Source organism: Enhydra lutris, unplaced genomic scaffold (assembly GCF_002288905.1).
Source record: "Enhydra lutris kenyoni isolate GAN:26980312 unplaced genomic scaffold, ASM228890v2 scaffoldscaffold71, whole genome shotgun sequence".
Taxonomy (NCBI): Eukaryota; Metazoa; Chordata; class Mammalia; order Carnivora; family Mustelidae; genus Enhydra; species Enhydra lutris.
Window position 1 is genome coordinate 3242871 of NW_019154155.1, and position 15649 is coordinate 3258519.

Consider the following 15649-nt stretch of genomic DNA (forward strand, 5'->3'; position numbering starts at 1 on the left):
AGAGACAGAGAAGGAGAGAGAGAAAGGGAGAGAAGGAGTGTAGAGAGATAGGGAGGAGAGGAAGGAGTGGGAGAGGGTGAGAGAGGGAGGGACAAAGAAATAGAAACAAAGAACTTTTTTGTCAATACTGATTTACTACAAGTCCCACAAGATAATACTTTTTGCCCCAATAATAAATTTTCAAAATTAAGACGAGTTTTAAAAAGAACTGAATGTTACTTTGAAATATATCATTATTTCAAGCACAGAGTGATATTTTCTCTATCATTCAAAATAGTTTAGATACAACCAATTCATCTGAAATCCAGTGACCATATTTTCACATTTTAATCAATACATTTTATATGTATAGTCAACTTTCAAAATTCTGCAGGGTTAAACTTGGAATTGAAGCATCAACCTAAAATAATCAACTTACCAAGTTTTTAAAAGATTCAGTGGGAGGAAAATCAAGCTGATATCTACATATCTTTCTAAAATGGAATCCAATTATTTAGTTTTTATGTCAAATAATTAAATCACATCTTTCTTCATTTGCTAAATTACTCAGAATTAAAAGCTCTCTTCATTTTTGCTTATAATAAAGTTCCCCAGTATTAACCAACTTCCAAAACAATCAGAAGGTATACATGCATACAAATGTTTATAAGTACTCACTGTTTTATGTAAATTACACTAAGTTTTCATAACAATTTCAACTCTATGAGGAGATTTTAAAGAATTATTCATTATTTCACTTCACAACAGAGGAAAGAAGAAAGTGTTTTTTTGTTTATTCTTTTTTTAGATTTTATTTATTTATTTGGCAGAGAGAGAGACAGTGAGAGAGGGAACACAAGCAGGGGGAGTGAGAGAGAGAGAAGCAGCTCCCCGCTGAACAAGGAGCCTGATGCGGGGCTTGATTCCAGGACCCTGGGAACATGACCTGAGCCAAAGACAAATGCTTAATGACTGAGCCACCCAGGCACCCAAAAAAGTGGTTTTAATTTATAAAGTGAAGATTAGAGATTACAAAGACTTTCCTGATTATAAATGCAGTAAAATGATAAATCAGAACATAAAATATTCTCTAGGAATTTTTTTTTTTTAATGCAAAGGTCTTACGTTTATTTTTAGGAATGGTTTGGAAGTGTCATTATTAAAATAAGTCATAGTCTGAAATAATTCTTGAAAAACAATTGGATTTTCCTACATTCTAATTGATTATATAAAACTGTGCTATTCATTACATAGGATTTCCAATACTCAGGATAATCTACATGATTCAAAACCTAAATGCTTACTGATGTCATAACTGGCATAACTTATTTGCTCATTTCTTTGAGGTCCTCAGTCTTCTTTACAGTAGAGTCCGCCTCACGAACACAGTTGCTTCAAAGTCCTAGGAGTCATCCTTGCTTCTTCTCTTTTCCCTTCAGACTTCTCACATTTTATCAGCTCTGCCTTAACCTGTATCCTGAGTGTGTCCACTCCTCTTGCCCCTATACTAGTTCAAGCCTCTACAAACTCTCTTATGGAACCAGTTTCCCTTTTTTCCTTTCAGAAACCATGCTCTACCCAGCAGCCAAATATGCAAAATGTAAGCAAGTTCCTACCATTCTGTTCTTTCAAACTTTCTAAAGGCTCTTCCCCACACTGAGAGTATCTGAGCTCCTCTGTCACTGGCTAAACCCTCCATGAAGGGCCTTGGCTTACTTCTTCAACATCATCTACTAGCATTTGGTCTTTACTCGCAATGCTCCATCTACTCTTTAAGTGACCAAGTTAACTCACCTTAGGACCTCTGTCCTGGGCATTCTCTCCACCTGAAACCCCCTGTTGGTTCCTTCTTAGCCTTCAGTGGCAGCTCACATGTCATTTCCTCAAAGATGCCTTCTCTGGGCACTCAGGTCATGTATCATCACCTCCCATTATTACATTTATTTCAAAGTGCTTGTCATTATCTGTACTAATGGTGGCAACTCCAAAACTTCTGTGAAGCACAGGCTGAGAGACTGCAGCTGTATCAGGAAGGGTGACCAGGGAGTCTGAATTTATAGCAAGTGCACTATTTTATAATGTCATTATGGATCAGTAAAAACAGCAGCTTTCCAAGAATGCTATGTGTATACGGGGTTTCCAAATGCTATGTATTTCTATTCCTACATAGAGTTTCCTATTCCTGGTGTAACATATTGTCACAAATCTGGTGGCTTAAACCAACACAATTTTGTTATCTTACAGTTTTGAAGGTCAGAAGTCCAAAAATGGGTCTTTGGGGGCTAAAAAATCAAAGTGTGGGCAGGTTTGTATTCCTTCTGGAGGGTGTAGGGAAAATCTGTTCCTTCTTTTCTCCAGCTTCCAGAGGCTGCCCACACTCCTTGGCTACAACCTTTATTTGTGTTGTCTCAGCTCCTTCTCTGACTCTGACCCTGCTATTTCCTCTTCATAAGGACCTTGTGATTACACTGGGCCCACCTGGGGAATCCAGGACAATCTCCCCATCTCAAAAGCCTTAACATAATCACAACTGTAAAATCCCTTCTACCATGTAAGTTTCCAGGGATTAGGACATGAACCTATTTTGAAGTCATTATTCTACCTTTCATAGAAAGTTTTGTTCACACTTACATAAAATGGGGAAAACCTTAATATCCATTTAAATCTTTTTGTTATGGCTTACAAGAGAGCCAGTAGCAATTCTGTTATGAGGGTAGACCTTAACTCCCTCTAATTCAGTCTTTGGAATCTGTTTCGATTATTCACCTGTTTATAGACTCCTCCTCCTTCGAATGTAAACTCTATGTGAGTCTTGTTCAATGCTATGTCCCTAAAACAGTGTAACTGACAAATAATAGGCACACAATAGAGGTCTTAAGAGAATGAGTGAGTGAAAAAATGGAAAGAAATAACTATTGAATTTGAAAAACACTAATTGAGCTATCTACCTGTCAGGGACAATGATAGCAAATGGGGCTAGATAGTATGAGTGAGTCCTCTGAGTTAAAGACTAAATAAAACATAGTATGACTTATGAGCATACTGAATACATTAAGAAAAGATTTAGTAGTTGTGGCCCAACACTCTACTTAAACAATGACTGTGGATGAGGAGCTAATACCACGGGGGATCCAGGCTAAGTAGACAGAAATAAAACCGCTGTCTCTGTTAAAGTATTTTCAGGAAAGACCTATTGGAAAGAAGACTAATAATATAGAAAATGAGGTCTCTAGGATTTTATTACTGAAAGAATACTAACAAAGACAAACTATATAAGACCAGTCTGTGGCTCCTGAGAATAGCGATTCTGCTTTTACCACCATATGCCCTGGCAGACCGCAGAAATTTCACAAATATCTACAGCCCCAGCTCCATTTCTCCACTCCTCCTCCCACCAAAACTCCTTGAGTGTGTTGACTCTACCCACTATCCCTCTATGTGTCTTCCTTATCTCTAGAACTCAATTCCTGACAGGCTTCTACACCCACCACCCACTGAACTTGATTTTGTAATAAGCCTTCAATGACCTCCATGTTGCTAAGCAAAGTGTGCGTTCATATGTCCTCAGGTCAGCACATGCCAAATAGTCATCACCTCCACTTCCACTAGGTTTCCAGGAACCCTCATTGCAATGGAAATTGCTTCTTATTATCACTTGCTGCTTCCTCATCTCCCAGCCTCAAACTCAGCCCTTAGACTACTTCTCTTCATTTGTACTTACCCCCACTTGGAGATGCATCTTTTTTTTTTTAAAGGTTTATTTATTTACTTTAGGGAGGGAAAGAGACAGAGGGAGGGACAGAGAGAAAGAACACAAGTAGGGGAGGGCCAGTGGGAGAAAAGCTTGGTGGGGAGTCTGACGCAGGGCTCAATCTCATCACCAATGAGATCATGACCTGAGCTGAAACCAACAGTTGTATGCTTAACTAAGAGAGAGAGAGAGAGAATATGGTGGGGATGGGCAAGGGACAGGGAGAGAGAAGCTCTAGCAGACTCCAGTGCAAGTGTGGAGCCCAATGTGGGGCTGGATCCCACCACCCTGGGATCATGACCTGAGCTGAAACCAACAGTCAGATTCTTAACCAACTGAGCCCCCCAGGTGCCCTGTGAGTTACCCCACCTTTGTGCACCTACTTTGCTAAGAGTCTGGATCCCATTTCCTCAGGTGAACATACTGACTCCAGGCTCACCTTCAGAAGCTAGTGATCTGCTTTCTTGTCCTTCCAGATTTGAGTTCTAGTTACCACTACTTCTGCTTTCACATCTGTTTTTTTCCTCAGTTGTCTTTCTCACTCTATCATGTTTTATGACTGCCCACTTTAAGGATTTTGGTTAACCTGCTATTGCTATTTCTCAGTGTTGATTATGCTGAATAAACAAGGATTTTACTCTAGACGGGCATGATTTAAATGGCTAGGTGGAACACTCAATTTAAATTTTTTCTAAAAAATCAACTTTGTTATTTAATAAATTATTAGCTTATGTTCCTCTTGGAGGCTTTTATTTATTTACTTTGTTTGACACAGTGTATCACGTTTTTGCTAAAAGAGACTTTCAGAGGCTATCTGGTTCAGTTAGCTTCCTTTAGATATTTATTATCATCAGCATTGGGAAGGGTACCAATTCTTCAGCATGTTAAGTCAGACAACAGCAAAATAGCATTCATGCTGGCAAGATATTGCACTGGGACAATGCAGAGGACTTTGTGAGCTATTAACAAGCCCTTTACTAAAAAATTCATGAAATACTGCTTTATTTTAGAACTTAAAATCTGTATTCTAAGAAAGAATTTTGAGTTGAATAAAACTCAAAATAATTGAATAAAAATTACCTTTGGAGAGCACTTTATTTTAAAAAGTAATACATGTTATTAAGGCATCGGGGTGGCTCAGACAATTAAACATCTCCCTTTGGCTCAGGTCATGATCCCAGCATCCTGGGATTGAGCCCCACATCGGGTTCCTTGCAATGTGGGGAAACTGCTTCTCTCTGCCTCTGCCTGCTGCTCCCCCTGATTGTGCATGCTCTCTCTCTGTCAAATAGATAAATAATAAATAAATAAATAAATAAAAGAAAGTAATTTTCTTTAAAAAAAATTACTTCATCAAAATCAAAAGCTTCTGCACAACAAAGGAAACAGTCAACAAAACAAAGAGGCAACCCACAGAATGGGAGAAGATATTTGCAAATGACAGTACAGACAAAAGGTTGATATTCAGGATCTATAAAGAACTCCTCAAACTCAACACACACAAAACAGACAATCATATCAAAAAATGGGCAGAAGATATGAACAGACACTTCTCCAATGAAGACATACAAATGGCTATCAGACACATGAAAAAATGTTCATCATCACTAGCCATCAGGGAGATTCAAATTAAAACCACATAGAGATACCACCTTATGCCAGTTAGAATGGCCAACATTAGCAAGACAGGAAACAACATGTGTTGGAGAGGATGTGGAGAAAGGGGAACCCTCTTACACTGTTGGTGGGAATGCAAGTTGGTGCAGCCTCTTTGGAGAACAGTGTGGAGATTCCTCAAGAAATTAAAAAGAGAGCTTCCCTATGACCCTGCCATTGCACTACCGGGTATTTACCCCAAAGATACAGATGTAGTGAAAAGAAGGGCCATCTGTACCCCAATGTTTATAGCAGCAATGGCCACGGTCGCCAAACTGTGGAAAGAACCAAGATGCCCTTCAACGGACGAATGGATAAGGAAGATGTGGTCCATATACACTATGGAGTATCATGCCTCCATCAGAAAGGATGAATACCCAACTTTTGTAGCAACATGGATGGGACTGGAAGAGATTATGCTGAGTGAAATAAGTCAAGCAGAGAGAGTCAATTATCATATGGTTTCACTTATTTGTGGAGCATAACAAATAGCATGGAGGACAAGGGGAGTTAGAGAGGAGAAGGGAGTTGAGGGAAATAGGAAGGGGAGGTGAACCATGAGAGACTATGGACTCTGAAAAACAATCTGAGGGTTTTGAAGGGGCGGGGGGGTGGGAGGTTGGGGGAACCAGATGGTGGGTATTGGAGAGGGCACAGATTGCATGGAGCACTGGGTGTGGTGCAAAAACAATGAATACTGTTACGCTGAAAATAAATTAAAACAAACAAACAAACAAAAAACAAACTGGGAAATACCAGGAGAGGACACAGATAGTGGTTTCAAATTTTGTTAAATTAGAACAGGATGTTCTCTTATGAACATTTGTATTCTATTGTAAAAGGTAAAAACATGATCAATTTGTGTATGTATGAAAGAAATAAGTACTAATAAAAATGAATGTTAGTTGATAAAAGTAAAAAAATAAACATAAAAAAAAATTTATGTCATTAAAAAACTTATACCTCTTTCCCTGTTAACCATCTCTCAAAGTTGTTGATGGTGGTACACTTAATTTTGATGGGTTTTTAATGCTTCTCTCAAATATAGTTATCAACATTTTGATAGGGATTCAGACATAAAGTGTAGTTTTGCATAAATATCTTTACGCAGTTTTTATGCCCTTTGAATTCATGGTTCCCTATTTATCATTTAAAATAAAACCACCTTACAGATAGGAATTCTGTGTTCTATATTCTTTGATTCTTGCCATGGGACACAACATAGTGAACTGAGCACTGTGCCTACTAAATAGATGTCGTTCAATGACATTTCAAGGGTCTTAATTTCAAGGGTCATTTATTAACATGCCTAATTTGAATAAGTTATTGCCAGGAGTTTGAGACACAGAAATCATAAATACATGGATGATGTTGAAAAGGAGCCAATATGATTTTTTTAAAAGTATGTTTGAAAAGAACTTAATAGACCCTTTAGAAATGAGAAATTCAGTTCTGTTTTAAAATTCAAAAATGAGTTATATAGCTTGAAGTTTTCAGACATATAAAGTACATGTCTTATGTGTATCTAACAGATATGTAAGAAATCTTAGAAAACATGAGAGCATGGTAAAGATAGGAGAAATGTGAAGGGAAATCTGAAGGCTGAGATGGTCTACATGTGTTCCACTGGAGTTCCAGGGGGAGTAACTGGAGAAAATAGTGGAAAGACAATGATTACAGGGTAACTGTGAAGAAATTTCTCTAACTGAAGATAAATTAGGCTGAAAACAGATACTGACTCCTGAGCTGGATAAAGTAATTGAAATGTATTAAATAATTCTGAATCTGGAGAACACCAAAAACAAAGAAACCTCATGATAAGCATGGGTCCCAGAGTTGAACCCTATAAACTTAGTCATGCTGCAAAATTAATGAACTCACCCCAATAAGGGCCTATATATCAGAGGGTCTGGCAAAGAGTTCAGATCCATCCTTTCACCAGCCAGCACTTCTGGGTAGGGAACCTGCTGGGAATGATCCTGAGCCCTCGGGCCTACATAGTGATTCCAAGAAGGAAGGGAAGGAGGAAGGAGCAGTGATTCAAAGAATGTCCCAGTTAACCTAGTCTCAGAAGAGTAATCTAGATTATTGGTGATAGGGGCTGCATTTACTGGTGTTGCTTATTTCCAGCCCAACACACATGTCACCACCCATCCTTTTACTCCAAAGGAGATGAAAACTTCAGCTACCCCTCAACAATGGGGCAGGGGCAGAGGACAGGTGCCATCCATCATTTAAGTTATATCTGAACTCCCATAATCACAGGCACATTATGGTGGGGTATTGCTGTAACACTACAAATATAAAATTAGAGTCACAAGGAAGCTGTAGAAATGCTAGACTTAAATGCATCTAACAAACACCCTGAAATACCTTTATGTATATCTATTCATTTGCATACATGACATAAAAACTGAATAAATTAAAAAAATAATGAAACAAGCCATTATCATAGTGGACGATTTTAGCATACCTTTATTGCTAGATCAAGCCCTCTAAAATGAGTGGCACTATACAAAACTTCAAAAATATAATTGAAAAGTATTTAAACGGACGTGTATAGAGCCCAACTGGGAAGTGCATATTCTTTACAAGCATACATGTAACAGTTGCAAAATCTGATAACATACTACTTCACAAGGAAGTATGAAGAAATGCCACTGGATTTGATTCACACAAATTCTTTGCTTTATTGATAATAGAGTAAAATTAGAAGTGCATTACGCAATAATGGATAAAGCAAAAACCAAAGACTCTGAAATGTATTACAAGGACTGGGGTCGTGGCTTGATGATCACACTCATCCCAACACACACAGATGATTCTGATTGCTGCCATAACCACGAGGAAGGGGTGAAGGAGGTCCAATGCACACAGCTCCCCCCTGGCCATCTTCATTTCTCCAAGGAAGATTCATCTGAGTGTTAGGGATGGAGCTCTGCTTTGAGTTATGTCCTGCCAGGCCACAGCGCATGCTGACTGGGGGGCTTTCCAAACATCTAATAGCACCCATCATGTCAATTGAAAAACTGCAAGCAAATTATTTTTTACAGTCTCAAAATTGCCTTTCATATCATAAAATATAGCTCTGATGTCCAAGCAGATGTCATGCAGCATATACTATCATGTTACATTATCCATTAAAATGACAAGGCAGCTCACAAGAATGGTCAACAGCAAGACTACATAAACATGACCAGAAGGAGTCATGCACACGTAACAGGCAATCACTGAGTCTGCATTGGACAAATGAACGTATAGAGAGGGTCACTTACTGGATATGAAGCACAGTTTGAAAGCAGTTTGCTTCAGTATGAAAAATGAGATCATGACAAAAGGACAAATAGAGAAAGGAGAACAGAGTCTAAAACAAGCCCCCACAGAGAGGTGATAAATGAGTAAATGAAAAGTGAGAAATAAGAGCTATCCAGTATATATGGGACACTCTTCCAGGGAAGGAGGAAGTTAGTGTGCTTATCAGTTAAAGGGGACTAGGTCATGCTCTCACTGAGAACCATGGGACGGAAGAGTTCTCCCTCCATTTGCTTTCAAACTTCCAAAAGATAGCTAATTCCCATGTTAATTAGCTAATTCTCACTATTTCTAGCCTCCCTGTTTGCATATAACTCACATCACTCTGACTAGGTGCAAATGGTTAGGAAAACAAAGAGTAATGGGGAGGAGTCTGCCCCAAGAAAAATTCAATGGTTGATAATAAGTTGGAGAAAATTTTTGTTGTAAAGATAAGACAAGGTTGTTACCATTAAAAAATACAAATAATCCAATAACACCGGAGCAAAACCATGCACATACACCAAAGAACCATTAATGACGAACAATACCCACAGTAAAAAAGTTTAGCTTTTTCACTGCGAACCAAGGGAATGCAGATAAGCACGAGTGCTGGAGCTGTTTGCAAAGACTAAGGGAGATTTAAACAGCAATAGTAGCCAGTATCAGCAAAGTGTTTGAGAAACGAGCATGGTACCCCTCTGCTGGTGAGCTTGAAAGTGAACAGGTACTTGGCACCATGTACCAAGGACCTAAAACAAAGACAGTAATTTTAACTCTGGAAACTTAGTCCAAAAAAATAATTAGGAATGAAAATGGAGATGGATGTTTCAGGATATGTATTGAAGCATAATCTATCATAGTGAAAAACTGGACAATAAATGATGAAAAGGAAGGAATCCATTGGATTCTTACAGTATGACAGAATCAACTGTTGGACATGAAACAATATCCAAGGGAAATGTTAATGATAGAGTATTAAATGAAAAAGAATACTGAAATACATATTAAAATGTAAATGCATAGAAAAAAGTAAAATTTAAAAATGGTTAATAATAATTTCCCCTACATTTTTTCATTGAAAACTGCATTTCCCAAATGTTTTTCTCTATTTTTTCAGATTTACAGAATTTATACAAATCAATCTTTTGATATATTTATTCTTTCGATAATACTAAAGCTAGTAATAAATTTACCACACTCACCCTAACTTTATGACTACCTTTAGGATGATAAAAATAACTTGAAGAATAGATCTGCTTTATCTTTCAGTCAAGCTGCTCAGCACTGGAGCAAATACAGCAAAGTACATGGGTTATAATTATCAATTTCATCCAAAGTTATAATCATTTATACCTATATTTCCATATTATAAATACACATACGCACACACATAAGAAGGGTGATCAGATTGTTCTCTCTTCTTTACAATAGTTTTGACTTTTAAAATAAAATGGCAAACTCTGCCATTTAAGAAAAATTCTTTACAAAATACACCAAACCAAGAGAATAAATGCCCCTTACGTAGCTGAGAGACTTAAATGGGGAAGAAACTTGTATTTAAATGAACAAATGACTCTAAGGAAAAAGAAAACCTCAAACCCACAGTCATACAAATGTTAGGTAATAAAACTGTGATTTTAAACATCATATTTTGTTTCATAGTTCAGATGTAAGCTTATTTTAAAACAGTGGAGGTTTATAAAGGTGAGCAATTCAAACATACTTTTCTCAGTGTCTTCTCCTTGTTTTTATTAAATAAACTCAGAAGTCAGAGACTTTTACAGTGTCATTATATAGTATTTGCTTAAGAAGTAATATTAACATCCAGAAATTGAAGTTGGCAGAGATCAGACACAGAATAGTGATTGAGCAATAACAGTATTCATGCCAATTAGAAGTGCGCTCACTCAAGTTTCATGATGAAGACCTAGCTTCTTAACTGGAACCAGATGTTATCCAGTACCAAATATGCTCCGCTTCTTGGCATGGTTCATACCTACCATTAACCTCTGATTTAGTGCATGTACATCAAGTGGAGAGAGACAAATTAGTAGTTGGCTGCAGTGAGAGCTAAGGAAATGTTAACAAAATGCTATACCGAGGAGTTGCTGGAAGCCCAAAAGCGAACGCCCTCTCCCAGTTGAAGGTCACTCCGTAGCCTCCGGCTGCATTTCATACTCCACTCCACTGGTGTGTCTGGCCTCCCCAGTCCCATCTCATCCCACTTCTCAGCACTGGTTTCCTTCCACCTCTCAAACAGAATAAGCTCTTTCTATCTCATAGCCTTTGTACATGTTGTTCCTTCTGACTGAAAATTTGGTCTGTACCACATGGCGGCCACTTCTGTCCTGACTTAAATGGTCTTTCATGAGCACCTCCCTTCCCGTGTATCTTCTGCCTGTCCTAATTTACAAATGAGTCCTGGTTATTTCTTTCATAGTATTTCTCAGGGTGGATAAGGATACCTTTATTTGTTTACTTTGTATCATCTATTCCTCTTTAGACTCTTATCTCCAAGAGGGCAAGAAGGATACTTTGTTCAGTTATATATCCAGCACCTAGTACCAGCAACAGAGCAAGCACTTGATTATATGTAATTGTTACAGGCAGGCCAAATAAAATATATTCTCATCTGTAATGTATTCGTGGAATAGATTTCCATGTGTAGGAAACAGCATTATGACTGCAAATGTAAGTCATTCCATCTTTATCCAGACATCCTATTATCTCTCTTACCCATTCTTTAACTGAGATCCTACCAACTTCATGAATACCTAGGAAAAGAACTGGAACATATCAAACAAAAGGGAGAAATGATAGATTTACACATTATTTTCCAGACCCTTTCACTGGCATAATGAGATGACTGATGCATATGTCATAATTCATAGGCTGACACTTCCCTCATTTCACATCTCAGCGATCCTGTGTATGACTCCATTTGCTAGCATGAATGTTAATCATAAGCATTCTTTGTGTCTGAACAGCTCATTTTAAGGGTCAAGATCATATAAAGTTCTACCCTGATGAGATAAATGAGTTGGATTTGGGAATAAGAATAGTAGCTGAAGACTATGGCTTCTACTTTTGCTTTTCAACTACTGAAGCTTAGGTATTGTCCTTTGCTTTCATATAAACCAGACTGAGTTCTAAAGATATTTCTTACTTAGTTCTAGGATGAAAACTTCGTGATGATCAGTTCTGTCAACTGGTCAACACATCAGGCCCTGGAGGCTTCTCCTCACAGCAGAGACTCCTGATCACCTTAGTCTCAGGACATGTCCTGACTTTTGGTGGAATATGTTTGAAGAGCTTTCTGACAGGCCTGTGGGGCTTTGGCATCTGGTTCTGTCTATGAGGTACAGCCCATAGACCCACATTTCTTTCTAACCCCTTTACTTGCTCGCTGGAGATTGGAGTTCCCCTTGCTGTCTTATCTTCTTTTTTTTTTTAAAGATTTTATTTATTTATTTGACAGAGAGAGATCACAAGCAGGCAGAGAGAGAGGAGGAAGCAGGCTCCCTGCTGAGCAGAAAGCCCAATGCGGGGCTTGAACCCAGGACCTGGGATCATGACCTGAGCCGAAGGCAGTGGCTTAACCCACTGAGCCACCCAGGCGCCCCTTATCTTCTCTTCTTCACACTGGCATTCCTTCCCTAAATTCTGCTCCAACCTGTGATCCCACTAAAGCTCTGGGGAAATCATGGACAAGATTTACTGAGAGACTCTTAGTTCCTTACAATTTAAGACTCCTGAATGACAGTGAGGGAGAAAGGCATGATTACTATTTGTGGCTTATCTTTAATATATATATTTCTTTGATTTTGATGGTTGAAAGTGAACATTAGGATTCATTTTTTGATTCAATATGTAGTCTTTTAGGAAACAGTATATGGTTATCTTTTCTTCCCCCAAGTTCTTGCTGTTGAGTTTGTGTTTTGTCAAATCACTCAGAAACTACCCACAAACATGTAGACTATATAAGGGTCACCAAACAGCTTGTGCAGTTTTTCAAGAAGTTTTTTTTTTTTTTTTGAACACAAAGTTTTCACTGGGCTGTTGTTTATTGGTGTCCTAACTTATAAATGTTTTCCTAATATCATGGGTAAAGTAATAGTTTTCTTTGAAGTTCCCTAATTCTTAAATGGAGATTCCCAGAGTTCTTAAGGGCCACCTAATGTCTGTACCTGTTGGTGTCTTTCTCACAACAGGTGGAATGTAAGGCTTATTGGGGAATCACATGTATTTGATGTCATGAGAACTGTAAGTTTCATGAAAGTTATTATGCCTCTGATTACTATCATTATTCCAAATAAAACATTTTTATATCATTGGACACCTAACATTCACAATCAATCCAGTTAACCTCATAACATTTGCTCTGATATATCCCCAAATATATTCATAAATCTTATATATGTGGAGGTGTTTATTTCCCTGAAATTTGCCATCATAGCTCCAAAGGGAAAATGCACTGTTCCTAGAATAATGATTAGCACGCAATGTTATACTCACTGTTATTATATCCTAAGTATAAAATTCATGGTCTTTGCACTTTGAAGTCAGATCATACTAGTAATTTGAAGAATATATATTTATAGAATGTCATGGTGCCACACCTTGACAAGGTTCTAGAAACTATTATTATAGATACAACTCATATCATATCAGAAAAGCTCTATATTATTAATAGAATCAATCAAAATTCAAATACCTATTAGAATTATTATATGAATGATTCATTTATGTATTTTCCATGGAGTATTTATGATTTTGTTCCTTTAAAATGTTTTATAATATAATGATTTAATCAAAAATAATCACCAAAATAATAATGACCTCTAATTTGTCTATATTGAGAGTAAAGTGATAATTAGTCGACATTAGTCCCTATTTAAGGTGGAAATATCCTGGCAGTTCTGTGGTAGCTTTATCTTATTCCCACATTTAAGAACCCAAGCAAATTCATCTGAAATGCGAAGTGTTCTCTCCTGTCTCCGGTTTCCTATCTTACTCAACATCCCCAAAATATTGCATCCATGTTCCCACATCATTTGCCCCATATCCACAGGGGGAGGGTTTTTTTTCCCCCTGTGAGTTCCTGGCCAGTCTCACTGCCTAGAACACTGTCAATATCTGATGACCAAATGGATGGATATAATGCAAAGATCAATTCTCCATTTAATGCTAGTTTTAAATTGTTCTACTGGATTATACTTTGGTTATACTTATAAAACAAGTAAAGAAAGAAAATTATTTTTTAAAAATTTGTGTCCAAGCCAATAAACATAAAAACAGAAAACCTGAAGATTACTCTGGCAGATGTTGGAGTGCGCCTTGCAGACCTCCCCTCGTCACCAAGAGATTCATTCTCCTGGCTAGCAGGACCGCTTCCTGCTCATAATGCACACCTGAGTCCCTGCCCTAGAACTGTCTTTGGCTGGAGAGGGAGGACTGGTCCGAAGTGATGGCCCTCCCAGGGCAGCTAAGGACTGCTCAGTCTGGCAGCATGAGGGCTTGGCCCTTGCCTTCATTCGCATATTCTCTGAAGGGTCAGTCTGACTCCAGAGAGCACCCCACCCCTTGTCTCTCCCTAGCCAGCCCTGGATCCCCAGGATCACAGAGGCTTCTTTTTGCACTATATCACAATGGAGCTTCTTCCTCTGCCCCTTACTCCTTCCTCCACTCCTGCAGAGCTGTTCTTCCTAAAAACATTGCCTAATGAGCTTCCTCTATGCAAATCTAAGTCTCCTGCCCTTCCCTAGTCCCGTCCCAGGTCCCTGTCCCTGACAAAACACAGGTAGCAGAGTTGGAGGCCAGACGTAATCTGGGGAAGCAAATCTAAAGTTGTATTTTGGAGCTGGATCACCTGTCAATCACTGGCAGCCAGGACCCTATTTCTGGTAACTGTAAAAATCAGAGGGCCTCCCTGGCAGCTGATGAAGAGACTCTCACTCCCTGTAACTGAAGGGTAGAGCGAGTAGAGGATCTAGCCTTTGTTAAGAGTTGCGGAGCACCAAAGAAGCCTGAATTCTCAACCCAGGGAGGGCTGCTCTGTTGGAACCAGGACCCCAACAGGGTGGGAGTGGAGCTGTGAGACTTGGAATGAGACATCTGAGCCAATGTACTCAGATGCACTGGAAACTCCAGATGTCCCTGGAATGTCTGGGTCTGTAGAGAGGCCCATCCCTCCCTGCCACTTGAAGATGATGTCACAGCGTTCCACCTCACCTGTTCTCTCCTGGCCAGCTGACCAATAGCTGGGGTTAGATCACTCACATAACCAGGTAGGGAAAGGCAGGACCTGATAACGGAATAAAGGGACTACCTCCAAAGGGCCAGAAGGCCCTATCCAGCAGGTGTCAGCAGGTGACAGTGTATCTTGAACTGAGTCCTGAGGGGATGGATCAAGGAATATACAAAGTGGACAAAGAAAAGCATTTGGTTTTAGAGCATCCTCCAATGATACAGAACTTAAGAACAAATGGCAAGCGTGTTGGAAGGTGGCATTAATACACTGCTAGGTTGGCCCTCAAAAGCTTGGAGAAAGTGATGGCTTAAATAGTGAACGACAAAAGCCAGATGTGCCAGACTAGTTGAAGAGGATGAAGATAGATGGGCAACCACAAAGAGAGGTCTCTCCATCTATGCAATGAAGAGACATCAAGGATGGATGATCAGGAGGCTGTAGGCCACAGGTCCCTATAAAAATCACAACTCTTTGCTCAGGTTCCAAACCTGGAAACCCTTGAATGAAGAGAGGTCTGGTCCCCAGAAGGAGGCGCCAGCAACACCAGAACAAGAGTACAGAGCAAGGACTCAGCCGGCCCTGCTCCAACAGGCCCAAGGCCATGTAATTGGGCTACCACACAATGAGGAAAGGGTAAGCCTTTTCTATTCTTACAATATAGACCTCTAGCATTTTGGAATAAGGCCATGCCATTTGTGGCAGAGAATTACATGCCATTT

At 39.0% G+C, this 15649-nt stretch overlaps 1 protein-coding gene across 2 annotated transcripts in view; it reads right to left on the reverse strand.

The window, feature by feature from the left end:
* Positions 1-15649, reverse strand: part of LOC111159921 (sarcoglycan gamma) — a 142273-nt gene that overhangs the window by 94490 nt on the left and 32134 nt on the right. The window lies entirely within an intron of this gene.